This window comes from Marmota marmota, unplaced genomic scaffold (genome assembly GCF_001458135.2).
Source record: "Marmota marmota marmota unplaced genomic scaffold, marMar, whole genome shotgun sequence".
Lineage (NCBI taxonomy): Eukaryota > Metazoa > Chordata > Mammalia > Rodentia > Sciuridae > Marmota > Marmota marmota.
In genome coordinates this window covers 48,581,317-48,601,717 of record NW_026000037.1, presented here as the reverse complement: position 1 = coordinate 48,601,717, position 20,401 = coordinate 48,581,317, and the positions used below count along the sequence as shown (strand labels likewise).

The 20,401-nt window shown below is 35.6% G+C and overlaps 1 long non-coding RNA gene across 5 annotated transcripts in view; it reads left to right on the top strand.

Moving 5' to 3' along the window:
• Positions 1 to 16,942, top strand: part of LOC125619415 — an 85,132-nt gene extending 68,190 nt beyond the window's left edge. For 2 of the 5 annotated variants that reach the window (XR_007350954.1, XR_007350951.1), the window contains exons 3-6: positions 7,450 to 7,611; positions 11,401 to 11,501; positions 11,945 to 12,033; positions 14,930 to 16,942. This is a non-coding gene — a long non-coding RNA (uncharacterized LOC125619415). Of the gene's footprint in view, positions 1 to 7,449; positions 7,612 to 11,400; positions 11,502 to 11,944; positions 12,053 to 14,929 lie in introns of all 5 variants that reach the window. The other 3 variants (XR_007350953.1, XR_007350955.1, XR_007350952.1) reach the window with 3 other exon arrangements.
• Positions 16,943 to 20,401: the final 3,459 nt, after the last annotated feature.

Below are 20,401 nucleotides of genomic sequence, written 5' to 3'. Positions count from 1 at the left end.
ACCACACAATGATTGACATTTTATAAGTCAAACAGAGAGACATGGAACCCCATTCTGTGACTGCTGTTTCCAGCTCTGAGGACTGCCGATACAGTTTTTGACAGTGTAGAGAGATGTGTAATGTTGGTTCACAACCACAAGCTGTGGAGTCACAAGGTAGCCTCAGCTCCTTGGTTGCTTGGCACACATTTCCTTGAATGGGAGAGAACTGAGGCTAAAGACAGTGAAGTCATTAGCACATTTCAAGTAGTTGTTCTATTTTGTGTGAATGTTGGGGTGTTTTCTGATTTTATTATTTTCTGCTATTCACTTTATTTGGTGAGTGTATCTTGGAAACATGTTATTGCAAAGTTCCAAAGCAATCCAACGGGGAGACACAGACTTTTGTGGTCACTTGGTCATACACGAGTGACCAAGGTCTTTGCCCCTCAATGCAAACCATCTACCAAGTTTTTTACATATCTTCAGAAGAATTCTACTACGACTCAACATAGAAAATTAAACTTTTCCCCCAAATGAAAGGACAGACTAACCCTCCTCTGTTAGGATGAAGTTCTTTCTGGGCAGCTGCCCCAACCACACCTCAACTGAGTTAGGGTGAAAAATTTATTTTCACCCCTAGATCATGAGCCATTGCAGAAGGCAGAACTTTTAACTTTTAAGAGTATATAGCTTAGTGTCTGGTACAAAGTACACACTAGATAAATTTTTATTAAATGAGCAAATGAATGAATTCCAATAATTGAATAAAAGTGCATATATATGTGTGTGTATATATATGCATACATATATGCATACACACACACACACATATATTTTTTTTTTCCTTCAGATTTTCTGGGTCTTGTTTTCTGAGTTTACTCTTTCTATTGACTTTTTTCCCCCAGCTCTTATGACTACATTTCATTTTATTACATATTTTATTTATTTATTTTTCTAATTAAGCTTTCCATGGTTCACAGATCCTCAGAAAACAGCAAGGTCATCTACTGAAGGGTGTTTCTTGACCCTCATCCTTTTAATAAGCATCTCTGGCAATGATTTTAACTTCCCCAAAGGGATGGTACATATCTCTTATATTGTTTATATGGAGAAAGAAGAGAACAACATGATCAATGAAATTAAAGCTTTTGCATAATTAGAGAAAAAATACCCTTTGCCTGGTACAACTTCAATCTTCTTTTTCACCAGCTGCTAAGTCATTTTCATATCCCTAGCTGCTTTCTCCAAGCACAAACACACCTGTTCTCCCAGCTCAGTACCCATTTTATGCTGGCTCTTGTGAGTAGGAGATGTGAGTGTGTTTTGACTTGCATCAGGGAGCTGAATAACCATCTCTTTATTCTGAGATGACAGTAGTCCTCTACGGCAGATGTAGGCAGTTGAATATTGGTCAACCTCAGAGTTTTTCTCCTGAGACTCTGAGGAGTTCAGTTCACTTAGCGAACCATGTGTAGGATAATTACAAGTTTGAATTTCTTTCTCTGCTCAATTTGTTGCTGCATTTTTCAGTGGAAGCTCCTCTGGCCTGGTTGTACTTTATGCAATGGCCAGACATTAGTGTCTTGTGTCCAGTCTATAAACAATTAATCTTGTGCTTCCAAGTTCACTGGAGATGCAGTCACCAACAGATTGGGTGCCTGGCAGCCAACATGGCGCTTCTTGCCCTGGCATTCAAAGAAGAAACTTGATATAATGCATAAAGGCTACACTGTTAATGTGTAAATGGGAACAAAGCAAAAGCCATTGTCAGATTTTAAGATTAAGGGAAGTCAACATTAAAGTACTTGGTGTGCTGATTGGCAGTATTTGGTAAATGTAGAGTCTACTCCCATCTTTGCTATACTTTTATACTTCCATCAGGTACAGATCAATTATATGGAGTTCAGTGGCTTTTGCATGCAACATCTTTAATACTTTTTGCTCAGGAGCCACCAACTCATTTTTATGGAAATTGCTTATAGGTCCGCAACCCCAGCTGATTTATAATAGTTTCCAAAATAATGGTGTCATTCTGAAGATTTCTTTTCATTGTTCCACTCTATATTTCTCCCATCTGGTTAGTTCACCACTCATCTTAATTAGTAAAATGCCATCCTGTCTGGTTCTCCCTTGCCAGCAAGTCATTCAGTTCCCAAATTGCTTCTTCACCTCTATCATATAGTTTAGTATTTTACAACAGGAAAACTGTAACATAGCACATTCTTCCCTTAACAGGGAAAAGTGAAATCCTCTACAGCAATGCTAATTAAGCAGAGTTTAACATTAGCTTTAATTTAAATCACCTCTCCTGAGACTTCCTAGCATATACCCAGGGTGTCATAAAATATGAAGCCACACTCCCTCTCAATTAGCATCCATTTATTTGGGAACAACACCAAGCAGCAATAAACAGGCACAACCTGTTCTTTTCCCTCATATTCTGCCCAGCAGCAGCCTGCTCATTGGATGCTTGCTTCAGAAGCAGCATCCTTTTCTACACGACTGGGTTAAACCAAATTGGAGCCAAGTAAAGTGTCTTCCGAGGCATTTTCCTCTCCAATCTTACATGTGTTCTTTATTGTTGAGCTGTATCATTGCAGTGGGTTAACTATAGAAATAACCTGCACTAAAAGGAAGAGTAAATCACCCTCAGAATGGAATTGGTTTGGCTAGAGGTGATTGCAAGCAGAAAGTAAGCTGATGGTGAAGGATGCTGGGTATGGGATTGAGATTATATTAGGTCTGTGAATCAGATCTTTCCTTTTTTAAAAAATTATCCCTGCAGTAATATCTCCACCTGCCCTATCTAAAACCTCCAAACTCTTCTGTCTCCTGCTGGCCAGTGCACCCATTTTTGGCCTTCCTGATCTCCTTTTATCAATGGACTATAAATGACTGGTATATATCTGGTACTACTATTTTTCTAGTTTTGTCTCTAGGGTTTGTGTTGGACATCCCAGATAAATATTTGTGTATGAGTAGCACTTACAATTGTGTCCCATTTAAAAAAAAATTTTAGTTGTAGATGGACACATACCTTTATTTATTTATTTATATTTTGGTCCTGAGCATCAAACCCAGTGCCTCACACATTGTAGGCAAGCGTCCCACCTCTGAGCCCCAATCCCCAGCCCCAATTTTGTCCCATTTTTACTGCATAAACATCAAACATCAAAAAGAACATTTATTTATTTTTAACTGACAGATAAAATTATATGTATTTATCATGTAAAACATGATATTTTGAAAAACATATACATTGTGGAATACTTAAACCTAGTTCATTAACAAATGTTTACTTCACATAGTTATTTTTGCAGTGAGAACACTCTATTTTTCAAGAGCACAATGTATACATTATACTGTATATTGTAGTTCTTGAACTTCTTCCTTGTATCTAACTGTAATTATATAACCTTTGATCAGTATTTACTCCTTCTCCTCTCCCAACTATACCAGCCTCTGGTAACCTCCATCTATTTTCTACTTCCATGGGATCAACTTTAGATTCAACATGGAATGAGATAATTGGGGTATTACTCTTTCTATACCTATCTTATTTTATTCAGCATAATGACCTCCAGATTCATCAATATCACAAATGACAAGATTTCATTCTTTTGTGACTGGTGAATATTTCATTGTGAAATATTTCACATTTTCTTGATCTAAGCACACTTTGGTTGATTGCATATCTTGACTATTGTGAATAATGCTTGTAATAAACACAGGAGTACTGAGGTCTCTTCAATATATTGACTTCATTTCCTTTGGGTATACACCCAGAAATGGGATTGTTGGATCATATGGTAGTTCTATTTTTAATATTTTGAAGAACCTGCATGCTTTTTCTGTGATGGCTGTACTAATTTACATTCCCATCAGCAGTATTTAGGGGATCCCTTTTCTCCACACCCTTGCCAATTCTGAAACAGAATGTTTTTAAATTAAATTAACTTACAATCTATCTCCTCACCTATATGAAATCCTAGCACACTTGTAACTGCTTAATTCAACTGTGTCAGTTATTCCAATAGTTAAGACCTTGTGCATTTACAAATGCATAGAGGGAAAAATTTATTTTAAACTGTTGGGATAAGGTAATCTTGGCAAATTCAGCCCAAACACAGAAGCCTTCTGTTTTTTGTTGTTATGTAGATCGGAGATAAAATTTTAATAAATAATAAATAAGAGAGATGGGAAGAAGAAAAAACCCAAAGGAGATATCAATAATATTAAACCTCTTCTAGGTACCATCTGTTGCATAATCCATTAGCTGAAAAATTGCAGAGAGCCCTAATAATAGCATTTGAGATTTAAATATCACCTTTCAAACAAAGAGCTCTGCTGTCACTAATCTCATCTGTCTTTACAACATCCTTTTAGAGTAAGTGACTGGGATAACTGTTATTATCTATACTTCACAAAGAGCAACACCTTGGCCCAGGGTTCAGTAATTTAAGCAAGGTCATACTCCTAGCCAGTATGGCTTAGGGACGTGCATTAAGTAATGGTAAGCATGGGACACTTTTGCAATAGCTATATTGTTCAGATCTAGGGGGAAATAGTCCCAGATATAATTTAATGACTTAAAAAGCATTGTCCCTGATCTTATGAGCAAAGATCAGATCATCTTGCTCAAGGGAATGATGATCACATATGTAATCTAAGTTCTTTGTAAATGCATTAAATTATCCTTTGCTTTGGTGAAAATACTTAAAGGTCTATCTCTAGCACATATATATCCTTTTGATGCAAATATTTGTTTATAATTGTCAGGGTCAGTCACATATATGTGTGTGTATATGTAATGCATGTATGTATGTGTGCTCACCTGTGTGTGTATGTATACATTTAGGAGTGGAACTTTCTGATATTCTGGTTGAATCAGAGCTAAGCTACTATTATTGGAACAAATTTAGACAAAAAGCAGCAGTTAAGTGTGGTTGGAAGCAAACATGCAACCTATATTCTGTGAGATTTTTGATGCACTCCAGTGAGTTTCCCTCAAGTCTGGAGCTAGGCATCATCTTCCACTGATGGAAAATACTCTCAGTGCAGGTCGAGGTAGATTTGGCTGTGGGCAAGACCATGGTACTTCACAAGAAAAACCACAGTGAGAACTGAGGCTCCTTTAATATTTAAGAAATGTTTAGTAGGTCAGAAAAGAAGGTCAAATGCATTTAAAAAAAAAACGATTCTCTAGATTTCTCAGTTTTGCTCATTTTACAGCTCTGGAAGCAAGTATTTAATATACTTATTTAGTTCATTTAATCAACAGATATTAATTAAGCTTCTACTATATGTGAGGTCTTTGTCTAAGTTCTAGGGACAGAGTACTTAACAAGACTTTCTGGTCTTTGGCAACAAAGGGATAGCAAATACAGAAAATAAACATATAGAAACAAAAGAAATAAGACTCTGTGAGTGTGTGTGTGTGTGTGTGTGTGTGTGTGTGTGTGTGTGTTTGTTACTGGGGCTTGAACCCAGGGCCTCACATGTGCTAGGCAAGTGCTGCTCTAGTACTAGCTACATATATCCCCAGCCCTAAAGCTTTTTAAAAAAGTGCCTGAAGGAAGTAGGAGGAAAAAGCATGGAAGGAGGGAATGGGAAAGAAAGAGAAACAGACCCCCCCCCCCTTTGGATGAAGTGATCAAGGAAGTTTAAAAAATTATATATTTATTTATTTTTAGGTGTAGATGGACACAACACAATACCTTTATTTTTATGTGGTGCTGAGGATCGAACCCAGGCCCTGCCCATGCGAGGCTAGCGTTCTACCACTGAGCCACAATCCCAACCCTCAAGGAAGATTTTTGAGAGAATTATCTTGAAGCTGAGGTGTAAAGCCACTATTAATATGATATCTGTGCTATTTATGTGCTCCTTAATCTCTTCTGTGTCCCATATGCTGTAAAAGGATAGTATTTTGTTACCAATTCCTTTGGAATAAAGCTTGCTATACAACACACATTTAAGTTCTTGTAAGCATCAGTCTCAGACTTTGGTAGCAGGATATGTTCTTAACAATTGTTGAGGATCTCCCAAAATCTGTGATTTATGTTGGTTCTATTAATATTTGCCATATTAGAAATTAGAGAAATATAAACATATTTAACTTATTAGATTAGCTTAGCAATATAATTATATATCTTATAGATTCATATATAAATATACTTTTAAACAAAATAATTAGTGAGGAGAGTGGCATTGTTTTACATTTATTTTGGAAAATCTCTTTAATGTCTGGCTTTAATAGAAGACAGCTGGATTCGCATGTCTGCTCCTGCATTCAATCTGTTGTGAAATGTTGTTTTGGTTGAAGTGTATATTTTTAAAAATCCAGCTTCACACAGCTATGTAGTTGGAAAAGAGAGGACCTCATGTCCTTTTTGAGAACCCACTACCATAGAGTAGCTTTCAGCTCAGTATACATATACAGTAATTCCAGGAAAAATGAAAAATATTCACAGGAAGCTGGATATCTGGTGATCTTAACCATCTTCACATATGTTACTTTCAAGTGGTTTTCCTCTCTCATTGTTATGGGCATGCATTGGGTTAAATTCATATAGCAACAGAACTCAAATATGACTCCCAGCAGTTCATTCCTTTTTGTGCAACTTGCAAAGTGACTCTTACATCCCTGAATGTAGAAAATGTAGCAGGTGGTAGAAATTTATACACTCAGTCTCATATTTTCACTTTATTTTCTACAACTGATTCCAGTGTACTCTTGAGACCTCATTCTCACTGATGGCAGAATGCACTGGCTTTGCCAATACCACATAGCTTCATTTCTACTGTTCAAAACAGTCTTTTTTCATTAATGATTCAATTTTTCAGGGTCTCTTTCTTTCAGTAGACTGATGAGAAGCTTCTGGGCCCCTCTCTTGCCTAGGCCCCTTTTAAGGCTTGGAAGAATTCACAGCAATTTCTATGTTTATTTTGCATCCTTTTTCTTAAAGAGGACTGCTAAAACTGCAAGATTTAGGCATTACAAAACCTGGCTTTGACTCTCATTTCCCCTTCTCAATGTATTCCTTTCCCTCTCCTTCTCAAGATGGCATCTAGTTGAGAGGAGAGGTTAGTTATCCTTTTGGCAATTGTAGAGGGATGTCTGCTTTGTACTGTACTCTAGGTTCTTGCTGAATGAGCTACAGAAGTGTCCTTGGCCCTGTGAACTCTTGTGGATCATTGTTCTTTGCTGACTTGACCCTCAACTTGATAGTTGCAGTGAGACAAATCTGAGTTCTGACTGGGGTCCCTGGCTTATGAATTTCTTTGTGGTCGTTTGCTGAGGAAGTCACCATACCCACACTATTGATGAACCTTTCAGATTGAGAGAGCTAATACTCTGAACTATTTTCTGTGACCACTCTAGTCCCATGCTTCTTAGGGAACAGGATGCTTTCCTGGACCTATTTGGTCATGATCCTCATTGGTTATTTCTTCTCTAACACTCAGGTGCCATGTTGGATGATGCTCCATGACACTGTGGAGGTTCTGAGAGATTTGCAGACTGACCAGAAGACAACCTCCTGCTTTGGGATCCTATTCTCCTCATTCAGTGTGGGTGTTGCTACAACAAAGCACATTGAAATTTAATCCTAAGAGGGTAAGAGAGAAGTGAGTACATTTTACATTTTTCTGATTTTTTGCCTTTCATTCTTTTTCTCTTTATTGTCTTGATTACTTTTTGCATATAGAGTTCAATAGTGTTAAGTATATTCACACTGTTGTGAAAGTGGTTTCCAGAACTTTCTCATCTATAGTCTTCCATTTGGTTTTTTCATGTTTGGTGTTCATCCTTTCAGCTATATTGTTCTCTATTGCTAGAATGCTATTTATAAAATATGATTTTCATAATTATTAATTGTTTAGAACTTTTCATTCTCCTTGCCTATAATATAAAGTCCAGATTCCTAGTGGAAGTATATAAGGTTGCTTATCACTCAAACTTTGACAACTGATTTGTGTCTCCACCATGCCCAGAGTACCATTTTCCCCCCTTATAACACTTAATTCCTTCTCCTCTCATAGTAAACCCCTTGAGAGAAGGGCCCTATGTTATAGGTTGAGCATCTGAAAATCTGAAATCTGAAATTTTCCAAAATCTGAAAATTTTTGAGTACCCATATAACTCTCAGAAAGTTTCAGATTTTGGGGAATTTTTGGACTTCAGATTTTCAGATTGGGGGGAAGCTCAGCCAGTAAAGTCTATGCAAATATTCCAAAATCTGAAAAACTCAGATCTGAAAAACTCTGTCATAAGCATTTCTGATAATCAGTAACCAAACTGTACTCATCTTTGCATCCTTATATTTTATATAGTTTCTGTATAAGATAGGTACTTAATAAATATTTGCTAAGGTAAATAATCACTCCTAATTATTGATTTAATTATTTTGAATTTTAATACATTATCTTTCCCTTAAACTGGAATACATATGTATATAACTAAGTTGGCTTTTCCTAAAGTGTGTGTATACGTATAGTGTGTGTGTGTGTGTGTGTGTGTGTGTGTGTGTATATATATATATATATATATATATATATAATTAAATATTTAGTATGTATCATATTAAAATATTAGTATAGAGATACGTAACATTTTGAGAAAGTTCTCCCATCCTTAAAATCAACTTTAAAAACTAGTAAAATCTATGACTAAAAAGAAATTATGTAGTTTGAACCCCAAAGAGATTTACAGTCTGCTAACAATTCCATAGCAGAGTTGTATGATCCAGGGGTTTAATCTTACAGGGATTTTTAATCTTTTTAGTATTTAAGGGACATTCTCCCTCAATTTACTATGACTGAACAAAATATGGCAGACTCAACACATTGTGTACTATGTTTTTGAAGTGATTTCTTTGCTGAGTTAAGTATCTGTTTTGAACTTTAGTTCAATCCACTATTGTGACTGACTGTCAGGAAGCATCACAATTGCTGAGGTACAGAAAACCCATGTGGCTACACTCCATGTGTTCTTTCCCACAGTGTTCCCAAGCCTCAGTATTTCTCAAAGTATCTACCTAACAGAGAAATGTGTCTCATCTCTTCCCGTGGCTGCAGCAAGTGCTGCACAATCTCATTCTTCTGTTCTCTGCCCTGAATTTGGGACCTTGACAGCTGGCTCCTGATGGGCCTAGGAATCATTTGTAGATGTTTATGTACCTTAAGACTCAATTTGAAGACTGACAGGCTTCTCTCTTTGTTAGCCAGGGCTAGATATTTCTCATATTTGCTTTCTTTCCTGCATTCTTCCTGTTCAGTCACATGCTTTTCAGAATCACCGTTTATTTTGGTGAAGCCTCCCCCCTCCCCCGCAGCTTCCTCTTATAAATTAAGAATCTAAAGATTGAAGATCCTTAGAACTTGAGTCTTGGCCTTAGACTTGGAGAACCTGGGAATCTGTGCAGGCTCTGATTCTAATTGAGTAAATTTGCATAAGTCACATGACAGGAGTCTCTGTTTCTTCATCTATCATATGGGTTTATTATTACCTGATACATGAATTCATTAACATTTCAATGAGATTGTTTGTGAGTGAATGCTTTGAAAGGTGTAAAGTGTCATACAATGTTGACTCGGTATAATAATGATGTATTTTAAAATCCATGTTGATTAAATTTCTATGGACGATGTGTGGATGTATTTCTGCTTTGTTATAATGACCAGTCATTTCAGCTAATTTGGTCAAATATCTAGTCAAATCCATTATTTTTACTGAACTGATTTATAGGCCTGTAGAGAGAAAGTCCAAAATAGCCTGGAAATTTAACTTTGCTGTTTAATAAAGAAGCTTCCTGTTTGTCTTGTTAATGGCACCTGGATGACTCACTTCTGAGCCAGATGTTGTACTTCATCATTTCATAATGTGTCATTTCTGCACACTGGCTTTCTTTTCATAGTTTCAGAAGCAAAGTCTATTTTGTCCCATCACCAGGATATTGTTGATGACAGCTGCAACACCTGAATGGGTAGCTTTAGCTTTCACATGGGCATAGAGATAGAAAATTTTCTCAGCATCAAGCCAGCAGGGAATGAAGCATATGGCGGGAAGAGGAAGAAGTGAAGACTAGTTTCTATAACAAACCCTCTGAGTTTTGACAAGGCTCTTTGATATACTATCAAACTACCCCAGGGCTGAGAGGCAGGTAACTCTTCTCTATCTCTAGTCTGAGCACTAAGATTTGCCTGAGGAAAGAACTTCCTTACGTTGTTAGGAAAAAAAAAAAAAAAAGAACCTGTTGTGAGTTCTTCCTTATTAGACATGATAAGGAATAATTTGTATTTCTCCATACTCATGCTCATCAGGTTTACCTGAAGAGATGTTTAGACCCCCACCCATTCCTAGGATATTTTAATTCAGTAGGTAAGGGATGAAACTCAGGCATCTATTTCTTAATGTATTAAGAAATAGTTCTTTTGATATTTCTGATGTGTATAATGTGTTAGAGAATTGAATTATGTGATGAATGATTGTTCTAGAAGATGTACTTAAAGACTTCCCCTAATGCTGAGTTTATATGAGACAATATGAAGATAGGTCTTCACTGGCGGGGCCAGTATCTGAAATACACACAGGGGCTAATAGGCAAGGTAGAATGTGTGATGCGACCTGTGGAATATAGTAGGTAGTGGTGGAGATTGTGGCTCTTGAAAGGCACTTAATTTAACGGCAGTATCTGTGGACTAATCTGGCCTTGGTCTCCACTTTTACAGGAGTATAATAAGTCTTTCAGGGAGGTTGGCCGGGGCTGGAGGAAGGGGGAATTTTCTTATGCTTAAGTTTTCTTCAGCTTCTCCAGTGTGAAATACACAGTGCTATTTTCTTTTTAAGGTTTATACAACAATGTTAAAACATTAAATGTAAGAAATGTGTCTCGTAAATTGCCTTTCACAAAGAGGGAGGAGAGGAATATGATGAAAAGGGATCCATTTCCTTCTCTGGTTTTATCCCTCAGCTTATTTCATCTGACTACATATCTGGAGCACATAGTAGGTAAGGCTAAGCAGGGAACAAGTAAATTTGACATTCAGTGTATCTTGATTTCTTCTCTTCTTGAATCCACTCCTAATCCTGTGGGACAGTGGTAAGAAAATGTTAATAAAACGAGAAATATGAAAGGAAGATAAAGTACTTCAAGAAAATTTGAAGAACTATTTTAAAGTTAGAAGTATTTTAGGGGCATCTGCTGAAAATGTTGCCTAACTGTGGTATTCCTTTTTTTTTTTTTTTTTCATTTTAGGGCAATGAAATTTTATGAGTCACTAAATACATATTTTGACATCTGGCTTCACTGTTTTTTTTTTCCCCTTTCTTGAATTCTGTAAATTCTCATCATGAGAGTTTCCTCCTTGTCAGTCTTTTGATACTACATTTTCAATCATTTTCTGTGTGATTTGCAGATGGTGATACCTAATTGCCTCAGGCCTTAGGCCTGAATTTTCTAGCTAGAGTGAGGCATGAGGACAAAAAATGGGAATGTTAAATTTTGTGTGAAGACAGGGTAAGTTTTGGTCTTCCTTCACTATGTAATTTTTATCCTTTTGCCCATTTTATTTGTTAATGTAAATTCTTATATTTAGCATTATTTAGACATGATTTCTCACAGATTCAAAGATTCTCTTGACAAAATTTCATTCTGACACCTCTAGTTTTGGAACTCTGATCAATGTGAGATTCTGAGATGTTTTAATTTTGAATTTTTTGACTTTTTTTTGTAGAGAAATTAATTTTACATTGACATAAGGTAATGACTGCTCTTTTATATGAGTAAATTTTTTAAAAAAAATTTAAACTGGTATTTATAATCATCAGAGAGAGTTTTAATTTCTAAAACCAATGAAGTATGTTTATGCTATATTATAGGGAGGAAATATGGATTAGCAATAGGGACTAGTAATTTTCATGGCTATGAAATGAAAATTAAAATGGGATTTTCCATTTTAGGTTGTTGGCTGGAAGGCAAGGAAAGGAATAGATCATACTTCTCTGTTTCTGATCACTACCTTGTGAGGAGGTTACCTTGGGATTCTGGAGTGAGTCTGCTATCATGTGGTAGGAAATTTAAGATAATGTGAAGTTCCTGCTCTCTGTTAGCTATATTAGTGGTGCAGAGAAAATGTGATCAGATTCCTGCTTATGTACTTATACTTTTAGGAAATTAGCTCAGGATCCCTCATGTACACCTTAACATCTGAAAGGTCAACACTGAACTCTACCTGGACATGTCCATTCCTTAACTGATATTGTCTACTCTTAGGTATTGCTACCAGAGTACTGTTTTGCTTGAGTTACTCTGCATATATCAGGAATACTTCTTGGAGTACTTCTGGAGGCGCAGGGGCTAGTTGCTGAAGAACATTTAGGACTGCAGCATTCTTAGGACTGTACTAAGAGGCTTGGGATGGGGATAACCCTGAGTTACTGACATTTCCCAGTTACTGTGAACAAGGAGCTATTTATTTTAGAATCTCTGGAGTGGCTTTCACTTATGGAGTTGGTGAGGAAGATTTTTTTAGCCATGAAGAGGATACTGAGGCTCTGGAATTCTAGTGAGTTGTTGTGAGGAAGATATTCAACCCATTTGCCTGAGTGTTAAAGAAGTTTTGTTTTCCTGACTTTCCTAAAGAGAACTGCTTCATTAGGTAGCCTATCTTTGGTCAGGTCTAGAAGTTAAGAAAACTGAGGCCCAAATTGGAGAGCAATGCTTAAGAAAATCAAAATAAGTTTTATTTTTGGTTTCATAGGCTGCTTCTATAGCACTCACTGATTTCTACTCTCACTAATATAACATTTATCAGTCCAATAAAATTTGATTAAAATATTAGCGTTGTTTTTTATTTTATTGCCTCTTGCATCTGTGCATCTTACCCTGATAGCCACATTACAATGAGCCCAGTATTTATTATTCATGAAGACAGCAGAGGCATTGCAATTATTAGTTCTTTTTTAAATTAAATAGACCTTATGATAACAGAAAGATTAATAGGAGCAGGGGCAGCAAGTGAAGAAATGGGAAGGCCAACTTGCAAATCTGATTTAAATGTCTGGTATATTGAAATTGAGGGGAAGATGTAAAATTAAGAAAGTTACAAGCAGGAAATGGCAAACACCAGCTGAGGCGATGGAGAGTGCCATATGTTATATGTTCTTCATGCTTTTTTTTCCTACTGCTTTTTTCAAAAAAGACTATATATAAAATACACACATTATATATATATACATGCATACATTACCCTGGCACATGTATCATTAAGGATCTCCTTGGAAAGACAAGTTGATATATTTATTTTTTGGAAACAAAAATTCAAAGTTATTTTCTGCAGCATCAGGTTTGCATTTATACCAGTAATCCCATGACTCTATTCATTGTTGAAGATTTAAAATTCTAGTCAGTTTCTTTTGGTTTTCCTGTTGGATTTTATCTGTCCAAGTTCTGAGCTCGGCTGTCTCTCTGTGTTTCTGTTGATGAGCATCCAAGGAATAGTTTTGAAGCCTGTTCCAATCTATTCTTCCCACAATATTTGTTTAACACGGGATAAACAATTGATCACAAAGAATAAACAATGATAAAATGTTCTTAATCTTATTATATTGGGGCTATGCAAATCTGGGCAGCATTTGTTACATGGAGGCAAATGTGAATTTCATGTGATTTTTATACTGCGGAATTAATTTTGAATGTCAAAATGACTTATCTCATTTATTATTCTCTGTTTAGATTTATTTTTAAAATTTGACATTTCCCCTGCAATTCGCTGTTCAAAACCTGTCTGCACATTTATATCCTTTCATCATATGCTGCTATAAACAATAATCAATAAAGCATCCAATAAAAAGTCTAGCATTGCTAGTTGTTAAGAAAGTCAGCAGCTTTTGAAAAAGGAGCAGCTATTCATCCTATCAACTTATCTACATTCCTCTAGGTCTTAGATGTCTTTGACCTCCTTAGTTTGCCTTCCAGATGGCAGTAGCAACTGAATTTCCTCTACATGTTCTGTATTCTTGATTCATAGGGGGAAAAAATCCCTCTCATCCTTGATTAATAATTTATTATCATTTAGCATATTTGTAAAATTTATATCTAGAATTCTCTTCCTCCCAATAATAGCACAAATAGCAACGATGTCTTCTATTTTAGACAGGAGCTTGCCTTGTTCCTTACTTAATTCTCTGCTATTTTGTAGCTTGTAGGGGCTATTCTCCTTGGTAGGCAGTGCAAGTGGGCTTTACTTATCATCAAATATGTTATTCTAGATGTGACATTCTCTTCTAGAAGACCCATTTGAAGAAGGAAAAGTTTCCAAGTTAGTAAAAAATTGGCAGTGACCTGGTATGTCAACTTATGTTAGAAATGAGATTGATCAAATTATGTTATGTGCAGGTGTAAATATGGCATAATGAATCCAACTATTAAGTATAATTTTGATGCACCAATAAAAATAGACTTTAAGCATTTTCTAGATGATGATGACTTTAAGCCTTGTTACTTAGTCCAACATTTTAAAGGGAGCTTAATGGTATAGAGACAAGCATTACAATAATTACTACTTCAGAATGCCAAAAAGGTCTAGGCATCTAGGGATTTTATATGAGATTGAGGATTCGAAAAAAAGCTATGTCTACAATGACAGTGATAATTTTTGGATTATTTTATAAAACTCTGAGATACTGGATATTTTAGAAAAGTATCACCTCCTCCTGTTCCTCTTCTTTCTGTTTTTTTAAAATTAGTAAATGATGTGCCTATGTCTTGATTGTCTGTTGTGTTTTGTGATAGTGGTAGGTTAGAAAAATGGAAACTGGAAGAAGGGAAACAAAGTTTCCTCTTTTATATCATAAGTGAAACAGTAGTTATAAATATAAAATCCAATGGTAATTTGACTGAGAGATATATCAGACCTAGCCAATTCTTTGTTTCAATCTTCACAGTGAGAAATTCCGAACAGCTGCCAGGAAGCAACACACTCTCTGTTTCTCAGGGGAGGAAGAAGGAAAACTAAAGGAACAAAGGACCGTGCCTGGACAGATGATGAAGCAATTAGACTATTGTGAAATCTAAAAGAACCGCAGTATCAGAACAATTGAATGAGAAAGTAAATTACTGAATGTAAAGCACTATACATACTTTGGAAAGATTTGGAGTATATAAGAAAGAAAGAAGCCATTTTGGAATCTTAATGTAAGATAAGGAGTAAAATAAACCTGTACTTTTTTTTTTTCTGTCAATCTCTCTCCTCATTTCCTTGTTTCCCATCATGTTGGAGGTCAGTGAGAAGAGTCAACATGGACCATTTTTCATGAAGGTGGCCACTAGTCACCCAGAATGTCACTATCTTTTATTCAGTACTTTGAAAAATGTACTTAAATAAATAAATGAACACCCCATTTCAATTGAGTCATTTAGTGGGAATCACAAGGTGAGAGGCCACAGTATAGACTAAGCCACATCACTGGTCCCTTGAAAAAGTAAGAGTGGAATTTTTATGCTTATCAATACTAGTAAATAATAAATGTTTTTATTTCTTATCTTTTACAATATTTACCTTCAGTGTGATGTTCAGGTACTGAGTATTCCAAGGTTAGAAAGATTGATGAATGGACAGACAGGAAGAGTGAAAGACAGGAAAAACATTTTACAGTTCTGTAACATTTCCAGGCTATTGGTGCCTACTAATTCCTTCCTGTTGTACATCTTCTAAACATAGCTTTCCTTATGAGTGACGTGTCATATTTAAGATAGGCTTTAAGTGTTACTGGGAGAGTCCTATTTCTTCCAAGATATTTTTGTTTCTTACTCTTTCAGTCCTTATGGTTTAACCATTAAGAATTAATTTCTTGAGATCTTCTAAACTATCCCACTGAAATGTAAGTGTCCTTGGAAAGATAACACCTTGCATTTCCCTCAAAGATAACACCTTGCATTTCCTTGAAGCCTGGTTGGATAGGCGGGTAGACTCACTTTAGTGAGATAAACCCTGCTTGAATATAACATAGGCTAGTGTAAGGATGGAGGAAAGGACAGCCATGTTCCAAGAGGATAGCTGAGCAGGGAGGTGAGGAACTGTTACTTAGATGGGGAGTGTTATGAGTTACTCTCAAGAGAACTAGTTAGCAGTTGAATATAGCTTCCATTCTAGAATTGAACAGATGAGTTACTTAAAATGGTTGCTTTGGGGGGCAGGTTGAAGAATTTTGTTGTTCATCATCTTCCTGAGAGTCACATATAAACAGGCTTACTTTCTATTTTAAAACAAAGAAAACAGAGGGCTATGACAGAAGTACCCTGTAATTGTGACCATGTGTGAATCCCAAATATAGGCCATAACAATATTTCTACCTGCCCCTGCAGGAACTAAGACATTTGGTGAACTACTTTCTAAAATTTCAAATAAATTATAAAAAAATTCAAAAAAACATGGGAAAGTCAAAGAAAAAATGTTTTATCTTCCAAAGACAACTGCATATAAATTTCTAGTTTTCTTTCCTTTAAATTAATATGTTTCCAACTATTGTACTGCAAAGGAATAGCCATTGCAAGAAAGTTTAAATTCAGAAGGTATAAAGAGAAGAAGTCTTCCAAAACCGTACTAACTTAAGAAATGGCCACTAAGAACATTTGTGTATTTCCTTTCTGTATTTATAAAAATCTGTATATATGGGTTATTGCAAATGACTTGTTCCCAAAATTGATTCTGCTTTTCTTCCGGGGCACACAATGACTCAATTAAAAACTACATTTCCCAGATTCCATTGTGGCTAGGTGTGACCACATGACAAAATTTTCACCAATGAGACATGAGAAGAAGTCACATGTACAATTTCTGGTCATTTTCTGTAAAGTGATTGTCCTTGACCTATTCTTCCTTTTCCTTTCCTCACAGGGACTGATTGTTAGGAGGGAATAGGAGGTCCAGGCTGATCAATAAATGGCACAAACACCTACCCCAATCTTTGTCCTGTTGTACTTTTTATCTTGGATTACCCATTTGCCATCTTGGAGAATCCAAACTTTAGCAGAAGGAATCCTACATTTGTGATTCAGAAGTCCAGAGATCCCTTGGATATAGTGCCTTCCTTACAAATAAGCTGATGGGACTTGGAGAAATTCGAATTTTATATTACTATTTTATAAATTTAAAATACTCTGTAAATATTTTAACAAATACTCTATATATTCATTTTGGGACATATCCCTATATCATTACCTGTTCTTGGAATACATGATCTTTCAAGAGTTGTATAACTGTCACATGGATAAGTATTACTTATTAGAAATTTTTGCTCTTTTAAATTTTATTATAAAATTTCTCTAGGGGACTGAGGTTGTGGTTCAGTGGTAGAACACTCGCCTAGCATGTGCGAAGCCCTGGGTTTGATCCTTAGCACCACATTAAAAAAAAAAAAAAAGAATAAATAAAATAAAGGTATTGTGTCCAACTACAACTAAAAAAATAAATATTAAATTTCTGATATAGAAATAGATATGAAATCATACATATGAAATATATACATATATTCAAATTTAAATACACAAATATTTAAATTTATTTTACTTTGAATTACTATTTTGTACTTTAGATTAAATGCTGAAAGTGGAATTACTACATCATGGGGCATGTATATTTTAAAGACTCTTGACATATTTTGGGGTTAATAAACTGTGACCACAACTGTGAAGTACTAGGAAAGGATCTGTGAGTCTCTTCCCAAAAGATTAATTATACATATGGCAGGAAGGGAAGGGATCATGGAATGCTTGCATAAGGATCATGAAAAGTTGCTCATTATCAAGAAATTATGCTTGTTTACTCTCTAATGATTCTGTGACAGAATAGAGAAGTACTTGATTTTCAGTGTATTGAATAAACTAAGAAATTTGAAATTAGATATCACCATGCATCTTGGCTTAAATAACTTCAGACCTCTGCAAGCTCCTGATTTCTGCTTTAGGTGACAAAAGGGAATAGAATATTTCTCCATTTGAAGCAATTACCTACGTGCCACCTTAAAGTTTGGTTACATAGCCTGAGAGCAAATTCTTCCTTGGTAACCATTCCTTAAATGAGAGGCAGTCTGGGAGAGAATTCTAGATGGTCTGTATTCCATCTTCAACAGAGGCCTAGATGTTGTGAGGTGTTATTGGAATGCTATTTAGCATTGTCTTTATTAGGGAATAAAGGCATAATAGAATCATTTGGTTAGTACCTTCTGTTTCACTGTCATAAGAAAACCTAAGTAAAACTTAGCTCAGTGCAGGGAAAGGTGCCCTAGGTCTGGTAGCTTATAACAACACTAGTTACTGAAGGTTTCAGTTTTGCATGAAATCAGTATCCTGCGGAAGGCCTTCTGAACTCCATTACACAGATATGCCATTCCCCTACTCTGAAATTGTTTCTTCTATTTTAGATTAAAATTTGAAGGATTACTTTGACATGAATTTCATAAAAGGATTTTCTGACTATACAAAAAATCAAATTTTATATCTTTATTTTTTAAAAAGTTTTGGCTAGTGAGACTGTCCTATTCCAATTACTGTAAATGCTATTCATAGAAAGAAAGGAAATAACTTTCTAGCATAGTTCCAAGTCCTAGGGAACGTACACCAGATCTACATTGTAGTATGCAAATCAACTTCTTCACATCCGTAGTTTTTACTATTCTGAATCCATAGTATCCTATGGATAAAGTAGCTCATCTACTTTATTCTTTGCTATAGGAAGCAAGGACATAATTTTGGTTTCTTTTCCTGGAAATAAGAACAGAAATATAGTTTCTCTTAATACTGTGTTTCTTTAGTGGCAAATGTAGTTTCCGTTGACTGTTCCTTCTCATGTCCACATATGCTATCCACCAGCATCCTAGTGGCAGAAGCAATATACTCAGACTTTCCTCTACATGTAGTTCAGCCAAGACCTAACTTCATTATGGTTGCCTTGCTTACTAATAATTGAAGGAACAGTTATATCTATGCTGGAAGTAGTGAATGTATAATCAGCCAGGTTCAATTCTGAATGCCAGTCCTACTATTCTACAGAAACCATATTGGCAGACATTAGTCTCTCATATTCTATATTGCTGCATTCCTGAGGTCAAACATCATACAAGATGATACACAGGGTAAGTGTGCAGAAAAATCTAATTGTGAATCAGAAGAGTAATAATGGAGAACAACCACATTAAAAATAAATTAAAAGGTTATTTTGATTAAGAATTTTTGAAACTACACAAACCAATGAAATAGAAACAAGAGTCCAGAAGTAGACTAAGTGTATAAGAAATTTAATATTTAGCATTTCAAGTCAGAGGAGTAAATGCCTACTATTTAGCAAATATTTTGAGGTTCTGACTAGCCATTTAATAAATACAAAGTTGTATTAATAACTTCCTCTATAGATGAAATAAATTTGGACAAATCAAAACTTGATTTAAAAATGAAATAGTAAAAATCACTCAACAAAAACATGGGCAATTTAAAAAAAAAATCTTAGAGGAGGGAATGCTTTTCTAAGCATGACACAAAATCTAGAAATCATAAAAGAGTTATACATATGACTAGTAATGAAGTAAAACTTCTGTATAGAACAGAAGTTTAAAAAGTTAAGAAGCAAATGCTAGGAAAAAATGACTTCAACAAATGTGACAAATAATTTCTTTATAAAAGGGTATTTACAAATCAATAAGTAAAACATAAATAGGAAACTAGGCAATGTACAAGAACAGCTGAAGGCTAGTAAAAGTGGAAGAGGAATGTGTGGAAAAGGACTTTGAAATAGGTTGGAGGAATCTTATGAAGAGTAGGAGAGTTGCCATTTTAAGATAGCAGATATTGTCAGGTAGCATGGAGCCCCAGAAGCCCAGCCAGTGCAGACCACTTCTTGTTGTATAGAGAATATTGCCCATTGCCTATATTGAGAAGCCATGTGGCTATTTCTGTACTCTCAGTATGGCGAGGATCTTAACATTGAATGTTGCCTGCACATGGTTTGTGGCTTGTTCAGCAGAAGCCAACCCTTAGCTTTGACCTGATATTTTGTCCAGCCTCTTCTGTTTGCCCATGTGATTTTTTCTCCTCCTAGAAATATAGTACAGAGTTGTTGCTGTCCAGAGGGATATTGGCAATAAGGAAGGGAAAACCTAGCAGTTGTATTTCAGCAGGTATGGCCAGTGATTCTGCACCCTTGGTTACATATATTGCAAACACACTTTCTGGAAGGGTACTTGGAGAGTGAACTAAAGTAGAAGAATTCTGTATTTATTTAAAAGTAACAAATATACATTATTTTATAGCAAAATAGTTAAAACAACAACCTCCCCCTTCCTCCAAGTCCACTTTAATAAATTTCTGGAACTGTCACAGCAATATGTATTATCTGTCATCAGATGATCTTAATTATTTAGGTG